Source organism: Rhineura floridana, chromosome 1, assembly GCF_030035675.1.
Source record: "Rhineura floridana isolate rRhiFlo1 chromosome 1, rRhiFlo1.hap2, whole genome shotgun sequence".
NCBI lineage: Eukaryota > Metazoa > Chordata > Lepidosauria > Squamata > Rhineuridae > Rhineura > Rhineura floridana.
In genome coordinates, this window is record NC_084480.1 from 107728889 (window position 1) to 107743977 (window position 15089).

The following is a 15089-nucleotide window of genomic DNA, read 5'->3' on the forward strand; positions in this document are numbered from 1 at the left end:
TTAATGTTATTTGTTATTTAGTTTAATTTTTTGTAAATTGTACTGCTTTTATTGATGTATTTTTATAATTGTGTTTATTTTTCTTTGTAAGCTGCCTTGAGGGCCTTTGGCCGAAAGGCGGGGTATAAATAAATTTAATAATAATAATAATAATAATAATAATAACCAGTCTAGTAAGGTTTTAAGATATCTTGTAATATTAAAACTCAATATCTGTGACTGTGTTAGATTATTAGAACAGAGATATGCATGTCTGAAGTATAATGGAACAGAATATATGGTTATAAAAGTGTGAATAAAATGTTTGAAAATGCATTCTATGTGTCTCCTCCTTGGATTGGCTAGTATGGGATTCCAGATATCAACGGGGCCTTAAAACATCCCTTTGTGTTGCAATCAGGATTGCTGTTGACAAATACCTGATTGGTTAACATTGTGGTGGTATAGTCTGTTGCCTGTTGGAATTATAGGAATGCACCTCAAACTGGGTGGGTTTGCATATGTGAAGAGAGAGAGAGAGGAGTACTCCAGGTTGCTAAGCTATACCTGTCCTTTGCTCATTTGCTAATCTTCCTTCCTGTAAACTGATATTCTTGGAAATGCTAAGCCACACCTTCCAACTCTCCTTCCTGCTTCTTCTTCATCTCTTGAAGAGAGAGGAGACATCTTTGCTTTTTCTCCTCACCTACAGCATGAGGTCAAAGACCATGACTGGTCTTTGCCCCTAAAACGTAGTTAGTTAGATAGAACTAGAATCCCTTTTCTATCTATTAAGTATTTCCTTCAATAAAGCAAGCTTTTCTTATTTTATCAAGTCTGAAGCCTCAATAATTGTAGCAGAGTAAAAAATGCTCCTTTATACATAAAGTCATGCATGCACACACTCAATACGCTGCGCTGATGATGATCTAAACCTAACTCTGCTAACATAATCAAGCTGTATCAATATCAAGAGTTGGGAAATGTTGCTACAGAGTGGAAAATACTACTGAAGGGTACGGAAACTGGAAACAAACACTGTAAAGCAGTTGACTTGTGTTTGTCTCGTACCTTCAAGATGTCTGAAGCCACTCTAAGTTCACTACAGAATTATTTTCCTTAGTTCAGCCCACTCTGTCCTAGATCATGCCCCTTTTCTCCCTTCCATAACTATCTAGCTTTCACAGTATAGCCTCCCTTCAATAATAAAATGCATGGGTCGCAATTCTAACTCCACTTACCTGGGAGTAAGCTCCATTGCGTTCAATAGGACTCACTTCTGAGTGGGCATGGTTAGGATTGCACAGTTAAGCTTCCTGCCTCCTCTGCTTCTCTCTCTTTTGGTTCAGAATAAAAAATGTTGAATGGGAGAATTCCAAACTCCATCTAGTGGGAGATATGTGGAGAATGCAGCAAAGATCCTCTCCTATCTTTCTTGCTTTCCTTTCCTTTATATGAGCTTGTAACATAGCAGGGCTCCCAGCATTGCCTTAAATGTTAATGCCTTCGTAGATCTGTATAGGTTTAGAAGGATGCCTAGATAATTCCACGTCCTTTTGAGTTTGAGCTAAGCTCTTCAAATTTTTAAAAAATAAGCTCATCTTGAATACCTAGGAAGCAAATAAATATTATTTTGAACATGTTCACTTTCAAATCCCTTGGGTGTAAATGTCAGGGTTTTAAAATTTTATTTTGTCCTCCTTTAGTTTTTTGCCTAATAATGATGAAAGAGGAGCAAAAACATAAGCCCAGAGTACTAGCATATTTATTCCTTTTTTCTCCAAGAGTTGTCAGTTGGCCAGCTAAAAGAAACCCCTGTCTGGCCTGTGCCTCTAACAGAGCTGCAAAATGCAGGAACTGCTGATGAAGAGTTTCATGGCATAGAACTAAACTGTAGCTCAGGGGTACACTCATATTTTCTATTCAAAAGGTCTGAGGTTCCATCCTAACATCTCCAAGCAGGGCTGAGAAAGATCGCTGCCTGAAACCCCAGAGAGCCGCTGCCAGTCAGTGTTGGCAATACTGAATTAGGCAGAGCAACACTTAATATAAGGCAGCTTCCTAAGTTCTCATCCTCACCTACTTGCTGTTGAAGGAACAGCTACCCTTACTGAAATTCCCTTTTCTAGACAATGATTCAAGGTGCAGGAGGCTTGTCTTCTTTTTAACCTGACCTCCCTAATAGTCAGTACAGCCTTTCCCAACTAGTGGGCCACCAGATGTTGTTGGACCACAACTCCCATCAGCCTCCCATCAGCCAGCATTGCCAATGGTCAGGAAAGATGGGAATTGTGGTTCAACAACATCTGGTGGCCCACTAACTCGGAAACGCTGAGTTAGTACAAAGGAATAGTTCAGGATAAGCAATTCCTTGGACTTTCTATCTAAATCTGACTCCTCAAACAAAGTCACAAAGAAGCTGCAAGGTAAAATGTGTTCCCTTTTGGAATTTCTGTCATTAACTTTGTTCAGAAACAAGATGTTACTGGGCAATCCACCAGAGATGCATGCATGTTCCCCTATAACCAAAAGCCCACAGCAATCAGGTGAAACTCCTGATACAATGTGCAATAGTTGCTCTGGGGTCCTAAACCACCAATGCCACACCTTAATGCTATTTTCCTTAACGTAAACTGAGACTGAGTGCATTGGTTTAGATGTCCAGATATTTTGCCAATGGACATTAACTATTTCTTGACCTAAATTTGTTTCCCTTCAAACCTGATTAGGGTCTTGTGAATATTTCTAGAAATTTAGCATAGCTGTTTGAAACCATCCTATTGCTGTCCAAACTAGAGTTCATGATAAGATTTCAAAGCTTGTTAATGAGTGACTGGTTTTGGTCTTACGTTTGGGTCTACAATGTTTGGTCTTGGCAGAGGTTGATTTCCTTTCTGTGGGTCTCCTTGTTCATTTGAGTCTTTGTCTACATCTATTTCCACCAACTATCATGGAACATTGATGCCTAAGAGCATAAGAATGGAGGGTACTTATTCTTTTGTGCTTGCTGTGTAGCATTCCATCAATTTCCAACGTAAATGGGAGGTCCTATCTGCGTTTAATCCCTGTTTTAGCAAATGCGCCATTACAGGTCACAGTGTTTTCACTATTTTAATATTTCTGCGTTAATGTCCTGCAAAGAGAGGATGGTTTGTGTTCAAATTCTACATGCCCTTTAGCTCTGATAGCTTTCATGAGCATATCTTTAACTGAACTGGCAAAATGCCATGGTTATATCCCATGGTGGGGAACAGTACTGGATTTATGCACAAGCTAAGCAAGCTACAGTTTAGGGCCTCATATTATGAGGGGCCTCTAAATATGAAAACATTATAAATTTCAAGTGTTACATATGTACATTCATGTGAAAAAAATGTAGCACGATCCAAAGCTTTTGAAAAGGAATTTTCAGATGGGGGGATGAATTAAAAAAGGCACTCTAAAAATCATGTGAAAGAACATTTTAATATTTAATTTAAATAATCAAGCACATGTATGGTCTGAAGGCACATAACGCCAGCTCCCTGCTGAAGCTAAGCAGGGTCAGGTCTGATCAGTGCATGGATGGGAGACTGCCTGGGAACCATGTGTAAGAGGCCTTGAGTTTCTCTCATCAAAAGAAATGTAATAAATAAATAAATAAATAAATAAAGAAGCCATAGAATTGTAGAGAAGGGGCCTATAAGGATATTGAGTCCAATCCCCCTGCTCAATGCATAAAAATACATGAAACATGTATTTTAATAGTAAATGTAATAATGATTGCAATTTAAAGAAACTTGGCTTTTAAAATGTAGCTAAAAATATCCAAAACTCCAAATGATTTTTTTTTTTTTTACAAAATCTAGCTCGCATATATCTCTAGAACAGGCTGACATTGTCTCTTGTTGAAAGAAAGAGGACACCAACAGGGCAGGGATCCTAATAGGTCAAGGGTGGGGAACTTTGGACCTGAGGTCCAAACTTGGTCTGCCAGGCCATTTGGCTCACTAGGCTATTTTTCTGAAAACAAGCCCACCTGTCTCACACCTGACAACATATGTGACATCAGGCGCAGGGCAGGTAGAGACGGGGCTGCAGACCGCATGATTGAATTCCCCACACATCAGCTGCTTGGTTCAGGCAGAACTATGTTTACTTGTACATCAATTGCATTTGATTTGATGTGGGGTGATTCACAATTTCTTTTTAAACCATCTTCTCCATCAGCTCTCACACCACTTGCAATTGGCACAGTTACATTCTTTTTTTTTTTTTACAATAATTTTTATTCAAATTTTCATAAAACATACAAAACAAAATCATAAAACATTCAAAGACAAAAAACAAAACAAAACAAAAATGATTAAACAAAAAAATAAAATGTTGACTTCCCATTTGTCGCAGATCAAATCAGTTGTAGGTCTACAATATATAACAATCCTGTCTCTTAAATTATATTATAAAATCACTTTCCTCCAGTAGTTATCTTAATTAATCATCAAATCTCATAAACATTACTTTATTCTTTCCACAAAAAGTCAAAGAGAGGTTTCAATTCTTTAAGAAATATATCTATCAATTTTTCTCCAAATAAACATGTCGATTAATCCATCTCGTTAATAATAATAATAATCTTATTGTCATAACCATAGTCCAAATAAACATATCGATTAATCCATCTCATCAGAATCTGTTAGGTCCAATAATTTCAATAGCCATTAATCCATTATCCATATTAATTCCATCTTCCATCTTCAATAGTCCTGTTAAGTCCAGTAATTTCAGTGTCCAATCTTCCATTATCAGTATTCCATAATAATCTTGCTGTCATAGCCATAGTCATATAATAAGAGTCTGATGGGAATTTCCTCTATCCCAAATATTTTCTTGCCATCCATTCTGAATAAGTTGCTGAAATATTGTTGTAAAGTCATATCTGTGTTCTTCTTTTTTACAAAATGCACTGGCTCATCTCTTGAGAGTTTTTCCATTGTCACATGGCTGCAGTTAATTCCATAGATTTTCTCTATATCAAGCTCCATCACGTCATTCCAGTCCAGAAGATTATCCAAGCCATTGATAACTTTATCTCTAATATCTTCATTAATTTCTTCAGAGATAACGTTAAATTCCAAACAGTAGATTTTATTTCTAATATCCATAAACTCCAGATCTTTTTCCAATTCCACATTTGTTCCAATCTCCAGGGCTTGTATCTTCCCTTTATTTTTTCTTTTCTCATCTCTGATCTCATTCTCCTCTCTCACAGGATCCCCTATTTCTTTAAGCTCCTGCGTCATTTTGCTCAGTTCAATTTTCAGCTCCTTACTGCCCTGTCGCAGGGTTTGTTTCGTTATCTCAATCTCATCCATTATTTTCTGAAACATAATTACTTCCAGATTCTCAGCCACTTTCTTGATTGCCATTTTTAAAACCACGAAAACAAAACAAAACAAAAATAAAGAAGAACCACTTCTTATTTCAGCAACAATTGGGTTAATATTCCAGGCTTGATGACATCACAGTATAAACAGAGCAGCCTGCCTTATCTCTCTATGTTCAAGAACACAAAACAAATTTAGTTCCCAGCATCAAAACAGTTAGTGGCGTCGTGAAGAAGCAGATTCGTCAAAATAAAATAGACCAAAAAGAGAATAGTCCCAGACAATATAATGTTCCTCGGAATAGAAATCCCTCTTCTGTTTATATCTTTAGAATGCACTTCCAGGACAGCTTTTTGCAATAGAAACAGAGATAAGCTGTTAATTTCGTGAATAACAGAGAAGAGTTATAGCTCACCCAGAAGTTCTTTAAAGCTGATTCATTTGACAAATCTCTTTTTGCTGCAACAATTTAAACCAAGTAAAAAAAATAATAGAAAGAAGGGTGCTTGCCTGTTAGTCCATTTTCTCTTTGAAGAAAAGATAAACGTATCGCATTAATCAGATAGAGCTTGTTCGGAAGTCCGTCCGGCATTGCTGGCTGGACCTTTTCTCATAAATTAATGAAATCCAGTCCTCCCAACAAAAACAGGCTTTTGAGGTTGATCTCTACGTTTCTGTCTGCCCGGGAGAAATTTCATCAGTCAAAAAAAAATGTTCTGACTGATTTATATCTGAATAAGCTTCTTTTGAGGCGGGAGCCCGTCTCAAAAGCAGGCACAAGCGAAGTCACCCTTCCCGGAAGTCGGCACAGTTACATTCTTGAGTACTTCTTTGGTGATAAAAACTCACTCCCTTTTCAATGATTACTGGTTCTTTCCCACTCTGCCGGTCAGGTTTTGGTATATCTTTCTTTTGCCAGTGTAATTCTAAGTCTTGTTGGGAGATGGACTTGTCATCTGAGACAATGATGGTCACAATAGCAGGCAGTGAACACTGCTTGGCAAACACACTTGTCAACTTAAGGTATTTTGCAGCAGCTTCTTGAATTTTTTTGTTTCTGTTTTGCACGTCTTTCAGCATTTAATTTAATAATTTAATTAATAATCCAATCAGCAGCATGCACTGAATTCCTGCCACCCACCTTGTCCTGAACTACATTCCACCAAGGTCCTGGCCTGAACTTCCCCTGCCAGTCAGTGGTGGCTGATGAACTGGGGGTTGGGAGGATGATTCACTTTTAATTTAAAAAAAGCAAAACTTTTCCTCAGATCCATCTGCAGTACGGTCCCCTGATCAGACACAAACCATATGGTAGATAATAAAACATGGGGTGCTACTTCCAAAAGGGAAACCATATTTGCCCATTGGGGGACCTAGGGCAGTAGTTTCTCTACGGGGCAAGTACCATAGTAACTTTCCTTATGGCAAACATAGTTTCTGTGGCAAATATTTAATAATAATAATAATAATAATAATAATAATAATAAACCCTTGGGACACTGGTAGCTATGCTGGGAACTCCCTGGATCTTACTGTCCTGCTGATGAATGCAAGGTCAGTAACTAATAAAACCACTTTAATTCAGGACTTAATCCTGGATGAATGCGCTGACCTTGCTTGTATTACCGAAACCTGGCTAAATGACCAAGGCAGAGTAGGTTTCTCCCAGCTCTGCCCACCAGGTTTTGTGGCACTCCAGCAGCCTAGATCCAGGGGACGGGGAGGTGGGGTCGCAATTGTCTGCAGGGAATCTATCTCCCCTGTCAGGTACCCTGTCCCTAACACCTCCAGCTTTGTGTGTGTGTGCCTGACGTTGGGTCAGGGAGACAGAGTGGGGATTCTGTTGGTGTACCATCCACCCCGCTGCCCAACAGTCTCCCTCCCTGAACTGGTGGAGCTGGTCTCGGCGTTGGTGTTGCAATTCCCCAGGTTGATGGTCCTGGGTGACTTCAACATACATGCTGAGGTTAGACTCACAGGTCCAGCTCAGGACTTCATGGCTGCCATGACGACCATGGGGCTGTCTCTAATATCATCTGGACCAATGCATGTGGCAGGACACAGTTGATCTCGTGTTCTGTTCGGGACAGGAAGAAAGTGATCTGAGGGTGGAGGGGTTCTTAGTGACTCTGTTGTCATGGACAGAGCACCACCTGACAAGGTTTAGACTTTGTGTCCCTGTTAACCTTCACAGGGGTGAAGGGCTGATTAAGATGGTCCACCCCCAGAGACTCATGGATCCAGAAGGTTTCCTGAATACTCTGGGGGATATTCCCAGCATGGCTGGCGATACTGCCAAAGCCCTGGTCAATCTCTGGAATATGGAGGTGACCCGGGCAGTGGACACTATTGCTCCAAAGCGCCCTCTCCCACCAGGAAGGCCCGTAATACACCTTGGTTTACTCAAACCTTGGGCCTGATGAAATGGCAGGGACGACGGCTAGAGCGACGATGGAGAAAAACTCAGTCAGCTTCCAAATGAACACAGGCTAGAGCTCATTTTTGAGCCTATCATGTGCAGTGGCGTCACTAGGGTTGGTGTCACCCGGTGCAGTAACTCATGGTGTCACCCCCATGGACCTCCTCCCGTACCAGACCTAGGGTGCCTAGGGGCGGGGCTGCTCTGGGTTAGGGTTGCCATATTCCAGTTCCACAAATCCGGCAGGCTAATTTGCATATTATGCAAAATATTTGCTATATTTGGATTGTCCAGTTTTGTTTTTGTGCCTAGGAATTACCACCAAAAACTGGGGAAAGATGTGAGAAATCTTTTTTAAACAAAACTTAACATTTTCAGCCTTAAATACCTAGACTCTAGTTTCCAACACTATGGAATGCTGATTGATTGATTAAGAGGATTTATATCCTGCCCTTCTGTGGTTAAAAACAGAGCTCAGCACAGCTTACAAATATAATAAAAACAATAAAAATGCACAATCAATATAAAAACATAATAAAAACACAAAATAGCAACAAACATAAAGCAAGTCAGGGCAGTAGTACGGTTAACCATTACATATACAATATATTTCAGAGATGTGGTGGGTGGAGAAAAACAAGAAGCCAAAATGTTAGGAAAAGGAGTCTTTCACACCACATGCTCAGTTCTAAATACTGTTGCAGCAAGTTTTACAAGTTCCTCCAGTATTCCACTGGTGCAGGCACTCAGACATTCAAAGTATGCGTATGTTTCTTAGGTTTTATAAAAGCAGAGCTTTGCTTAACTCAAAATTTCTTCTCCCTTTGATCAACCACATCTACACAGGTTCCACCTCCATACTCAAAATGAAACTGGGCCTGGAAGTGTGCAACAACCCCACACATACCTTGCTAATTAGATTGCCAATGCCAGGATGTCTGTCTTATCGACTACTCTCCTGCTCCCCCCCCCAGGCATCATGAAAGACCCCGTACTGGGCTCAGAAAGAAAATAAATATCTGGTCCTCTTCAAAGTACTGATAAGCCTCTTGTTTTAATTAAAATAATAATTATAAGTTCTTGCTCTTATCACTAATGTGATTTTACTGATTATAATTTTATTATGTACATGTCTGATTTTATTTTAGTAAGCCGCCCTGAGTGCCCTATTATAGGGCAGGAGGGTGGGATAGAAATATTTTAAATAAATAAATAATAATAATAATAAAAATATTTATTAGTCGCTTGATACCTAAAGGTCCCCAAGCAACTGACACAAAAAACAAAAACAAATAAAACACACTATAAAAACAACAATAAACATCAACAAAACAATAGCAATAGCACCCCCATGCAGTAACAGGAAAGTTTGGCATCTGTCAAAATATCATCTCAATCTATCAGATGTCAACACATCATCTCAATCTATGGGACAAAATGTATGTCTTTACCTGGTGCTGAAAAGATGACAATGAAGATGCAGGGGACCTCACTGGGCAGCATATTCCATGGATAGGGAGCCACAACTGAAAAAGCCCTCTCCCTTGTCACCACCCTCTGAGCCTTCCTTAGAGGGGGAACCTGGAGAAGGGCCTCAGAGGAAGATCTAAGGGTAGGTTCATATTGGGAGAGGCATTCCAGAAGATACTGGGGTCCTGAGCCATAAAGAGTACTGTCCTATGTGTGATGTGACCCTTAATCAGCTCTTACGTAGTGTCAGTCAAGTAGGCTGGCAGCCCTCCCTCGGCCCTCAGCCTTCAATTGGACCTCCTATCATTTAGGCTGGACTTTACAAAAAACAGCAAGCCTACCAAGGATCAAAGTTTCAAAGTTCTTTAAGTTTCCTATAACTGGAAAGTTCAAAAGAGCAAGAGACTTCCCTAAGCCAACGCCCTGTATCCAGGCCCTTGAACCTACATTTGCTTATCTAACCCTCCTTCTCCAAAAGGCAGGATTGTTGGGAAATGGAAACAGTCCCATAAGGGCAACCTGATGGGAAATAGAGTTCATGACTCACAGTTCTATTATATTCTAGAAACAGTTATACAGTAGGGCCCCGCTTTACAGCACTTCGCTTTACAGCGTTCCGCTAATACATTGGTTGTGAATTGTAGAAAGGCCCTGCTTTACAGCGCTTGTTCCACTTTTATGGCGGTTTTTTGTTGCTGGGCACCATTTTGGTCAATGTAAGTCAATGGGATCCGCTTTACAGCGGTTTTCACTTTACAGCGGGGGTCCAGAACATAACTCGCTGTATGAGCGGGGCCCTACTGTAATTAAAAACACTCACAAATGAATTTTGAGTGTGCTCCTCCCTCTGTATGGATTTGAGAGACCCCAAGATAATAACAACTTGATAAGTCAGACTCACTCTTTAAAATAACCAAGTTGGCTGGGCTTGCCTCGAATTCTACTCCTGTAGCTCTTAGTCAAAGTGGCTTGCAAAGCCTCCTCCCCCTCCTCCCCACCCAACTTTGCACACAAGCTTGAAAGCCTTGAGTCTCCTTAAAGCAACAGATCTAATAAAACATACACATTACATATGTACATATAGTTACATAAAGGGTTACATATTTTTGGAATTGGGGCGAGAGCAACTCCTGTTTGGGTTCTTTTGTTTGTATTCCAGAAGGAAGACAAAGTTAGGGTCCTCAAGCTGGCTAGGAGGTAGGTTGCCTTCCTTTACCTGTGCTCTTCTCTACCTAACTTTCTCAGACCACAAGGACACAGCCAGTCTGCATAAGGGGTACCTTGTGGTGATGAAGTTGACTGGGATCAAGACAAGTTTAATGGAACCTTAACAGATACTGGAGGTAGGACTAAGAAATTAAGGTTGATATAGTTATGAGAATACTCAGTGTAAATTTAATAAAACATATAAAAAATACAATAAAAAGGAATATAAAAGGTATAACATACAAAAGTCAAACAATGACAAACATGATACTATGATTTTCAAAAGTATGTAACTAAAACAGTATACATCATGAAGAATGTATCTGACGTGTACAAATTTTGTTCAAATGGTCCGTTTCTTTAAACACTGTAGCTTGATACTAGTCTTCATGTTGACAATGAAGTGAATAAAGAAGTGAATGTCATATTTCTTTGGATATCGTTATATTCAATTTTTGTTGAAGTCATATTAGCAATTCCTTTGGTTATCGCATTATATTCAATTTCTGTTCAAAGTCATATCAGTAGCCATTGAAAAAGACAACTGTCGAAACGCATCTGGCTGGACTTTTTTAACAAAAAATATATTTCTCTTTTCTCTATAAAAGAAACGGACCATTTGAACAAAATTTGTACACGTCAGATACATTCTTCATGATGTATACTGTTTTAGTTACATACTTTTGAAAATCATAGTATCATGTTTGTCATTGTTTGACTTTTGTAGGTGATGAAGTTGAAACATTGACTCACGTCTTTTTTGTATGTAATTTTTATAGGGAGGATCGCAATAGACTACTCGGCCCAATTATGAGGAACTTTCCTGGCAGGCCATTGGTCTGGTTTTTAAAATACTTCTTAGCTGATTTTAATAAGTCTATAACAGAGTCAGTGGCTAAGTTCCTCTTCTCTGTCCAAAGGAGTCGTAAGAGGATTCTTCTCTTTTAACTGCTATTTCTTTCTTTTATGTTGTATTTTTATATTCCTGTATCTTAATTATTCTGATGTTTTACTGACTATTTTATTTGATTGGGTCTGTGACCATAATAAACAAATACACAACTCAGACCGCTGCATTATTTCCATAACAAAGGGTTATGCCGGCCCAGTAAGCTATATTGAACAGCAAGTTGTGCCTGAAAGCAAAAAAGGCTAAATGCTGTGTGTGATTTACAAGAGAGATCAAAAGGAGACTTTAGGTTAAGAAAGTCTGGAGAAATAGAAGAGGAAATCTACATGTGACAGCCACCAGGGTTTGAAGTTCCAGGAAAAGAAACCCTAGTGTGTAAACTTCAAAAATCCACCTTTGGACTTAAACAGGCTGCCAGAGTCTGGAATGAGAAACTGAGCAAAATGCTCTTGAAGGAAGGCTTTGTACAAGGCAAAGCAGAGCCATGCCTGTATAGCAGATTCAGGAACAACAGTTGAACTTACTGATTTACATGGATCATCTACTGTTGGCTTATCAAGACCCACTGGACAAGCAACAACTGGTGAATCATCTCAACAAGGAGGTTGAAGTGAAGTGCCTAGGTGATGTCACTCACTACCTTGGAATACAAATTGAAAGAGAAGATGATGGATCCTTCTTACTGAGTCAAAGACAAAAGATCCAAGACCTTCTTGAGAGTCTAGGACTGAAGGATGCACATCCAGCACCTAATGGAAGTAGGATACCTGAAACCGGACCACAACAAACAACCATGGGAAGACCATGAGAGCTACAGACAAGTCATTGGGAAACTTTTGTATATCAGCACTATTACCAGACCAGATGTGGTGGTATCTATGGGATACTTGTGCACAAAACCTAGCTCACCAACCAGGAAGGACTGGGGAGCAATCAAGAGAGTGGCAAGATATCTGAAGGGGCCTGTGTGATGATCCTGTATTAGTGTAAATAGGGTAAGTGCTGTTTGTTTAGAAGATACATGGTAAGTGGAGTGAAAGAGGAGGGGGAGTGAATGGGCAGTAGAATGCTGGATGATTGGCTGAATGTTTAAAATGGCTGACAGTATAAAAGGAAGAATGTCAGGTAAATCTAGGTGGATGTGGTGTGTGGACGTTGGTGGACGTTGGTGGACTTGAGAGGGTTGTTTTGGTGGGTTTTGAGAGGAGAGGGTGGAGTTCGGATTAATACTAAGACCAGTACCTCAGGAATAGATGTAACCATATGCTTAAATGCCTTTTAAAGAAATCTTGTTATCTCTGTTATATAATAAAATACTTATTTGGTTTACCAAAGGCCTGATCCTTGGCTGGGGTTTCACAGACCAGAAGGGAGGGTAAGGTAAATACCAAGGCTGAAGGGAAACAAATGGTGGCAGCGGTGAAGAGAATAACACCACAAGCAGTCTGAGTAAATCAAAGGGATTGGGACAGCTTTAGCACTCAGTCACAGAGGTAACCAGATAGAGAGACTCAGGCAGAGTCTCTGGGACTACTGGTTATAGGACGTGACTGGTGGTGCTGCCTAGCAGGGGGATCTGTTGAGATCTGTGCTAGAGCGGGGAGAGAAACCATAAGAAAGGACAGTCCGGACTGGTGGAGTCCCTGGTGGTGCCTAGAGACAGGCAGTAACCACGAGCAGGTGGGAACCTGACAGGGAGAGCCAGGGAAGGGCGTCACATGTGGTGGCACAGCGGTGGGATACGAACAACAGAGAATCCAGATACGAACCAAAGAGAGTCCCAAAGACACGTGGTGACAAAGGAGACTACGTCACAGGTGTTGGCTGTAGCAGTGAGATATGAATACTAGAGAATCCCTAACAGTGGTGTGGCAAACAGAAATAACAAAACAAGATTACTTGTGAGAGTGACTGGCAAAGAGTGTGTGGCAAAGAGTGAGTGAACTCAAACACCATAGCTGAATATATAAAAATGAAAAGAGTGGAGCTGGTGGAGAAGTGCATAACATTCAATTACCTCACAAGGGTAAAGGGGTAGATGAATTGAGTGTAGCACTTATAGGATTTGCAACTGCCCAGCAAAAACAACCTGTCAGGGAAGAGACCCCAGAAGGATATTTAAGCAATCCCGCTTATATAGAGTACTTGAGAGAGAAGTTAAGATGGGAGGCTGAGGAAAAAGACAAGCAGAGGGAGTTGGAAGCTGAGAGATTGAGGAGGGAGGCTGATGAGAAAGAAAAGCAGCGGGTCTTTGAGGCTGAGGAAAAAGATAAACAGCGAGAGTTGGAAGCTGAGAGATTGAGGATGGAAGGTGCAGAGAAGGAAAAACAGAGGGAGTTGGAATTTGAGAGAATGAGAGTGGATGCAGAATTACAGGCAGAAAAGTTAAAATTTGAAAGAGAGAAGTTTCATTCTGATGAGACAAGGAAAGACAGAGATGGAGCAAAAATAAAAATTACTCCAAAGGACTTTGCTGTCTATGAGCCTGGTCAAGATCCTCAAATTTATCTCACAACCTTTGAAAAGGCAGCTCAGTTGTGGGGGCTACCTGAAGATAAATACATGCAGTATTTATCAAACCTGATCAAAGGGGAATTGGCAGAGGTATACCAATATTTCCCCTCAGACAGGCCCGTCACCTATGCTGAGTTTAAAGAGGCAGTATACAAATGTTTCAGATTGGGGCCTGATTATTTTAGAAAGCTTTTCAGAAACTGCCAGATACAGACAGGGAGGTCTTTCGTGGAGCTGGGGGCAAAACTGATGGACATATTTGGGAAATGGCTGACAAGTGCAAAAGCTCAGTCTGTGGAGGAGGTGAAAAACCTCATGATATTGGATCAGTTGTACCATCAATCGCCGCCCGAAATTAGGTTGCTGGTGAAAGATCGTTCCCCTAAAACTGTAACAGAAGCAGCGGAGCTGGCCGATCATTTTGCCTCAAACAGATCTGGGTGGATGGCAAAACCACAAAGAGATTTTAAAGCTAGACCAAATAACAATGGCAGAAGGGATGTGGTACCACAGCGAGTGAGTCCTCCAGTAAAATCTGAAGGGCACAGGCCACCCCAGAGTGGATCTGTGTACCCTAAAACAGAGGAGAAATTATGCTACAAATGTGGTAGACCGGGGCACCTACGTTTTCAATGTGAGGTTGCCAACCCCATTAGTAATCCTGCTCAGGCAAGGGCAGTAAAAATAGAACCAAAAGATTTAACCACAAAAAAGGTTCAGTTTTGCCAGATAAACTGGACAGAAGTAACAGACCTTGATTCAAGTCTGAGAGAGGAAGTGAGTGTACAAGGGGCAAATTATTGGGCATTGCTTGACACTGGTGCCGCTCAGACGTTACTGAGGCCAGATTTAATAAAATCTGAGGAAATATTACCTCAGGAAATGGTGAATATCCAAGGAGTGAGGGGTCAACCAGAAAGCTTGCCTGTGGCCCTAGTGAAAATGGCGTGGAGAGGCCGAGAGGGCAGATATAAAGTAGGCATGAATGCCCAACAACAAGAACCAGTGATACTGGGAAGAGATGTTATGGGAGCCCAAGGGAAAATATATGTGGTGACCAGACAGCAACTTGGCAGAGAAAAAGAAGCCATGTTAAGGGGGGCTGAAGCAAACAGGGTGGAAACTGTTAGCGAGCCTCAGGTCGCCATACCAACCACTAGCAGGCGTGCTGAAGGAGACAAACTGTATCAGCTGGTCTCTGGGGAAGAGACAGAGCATTTCAGAG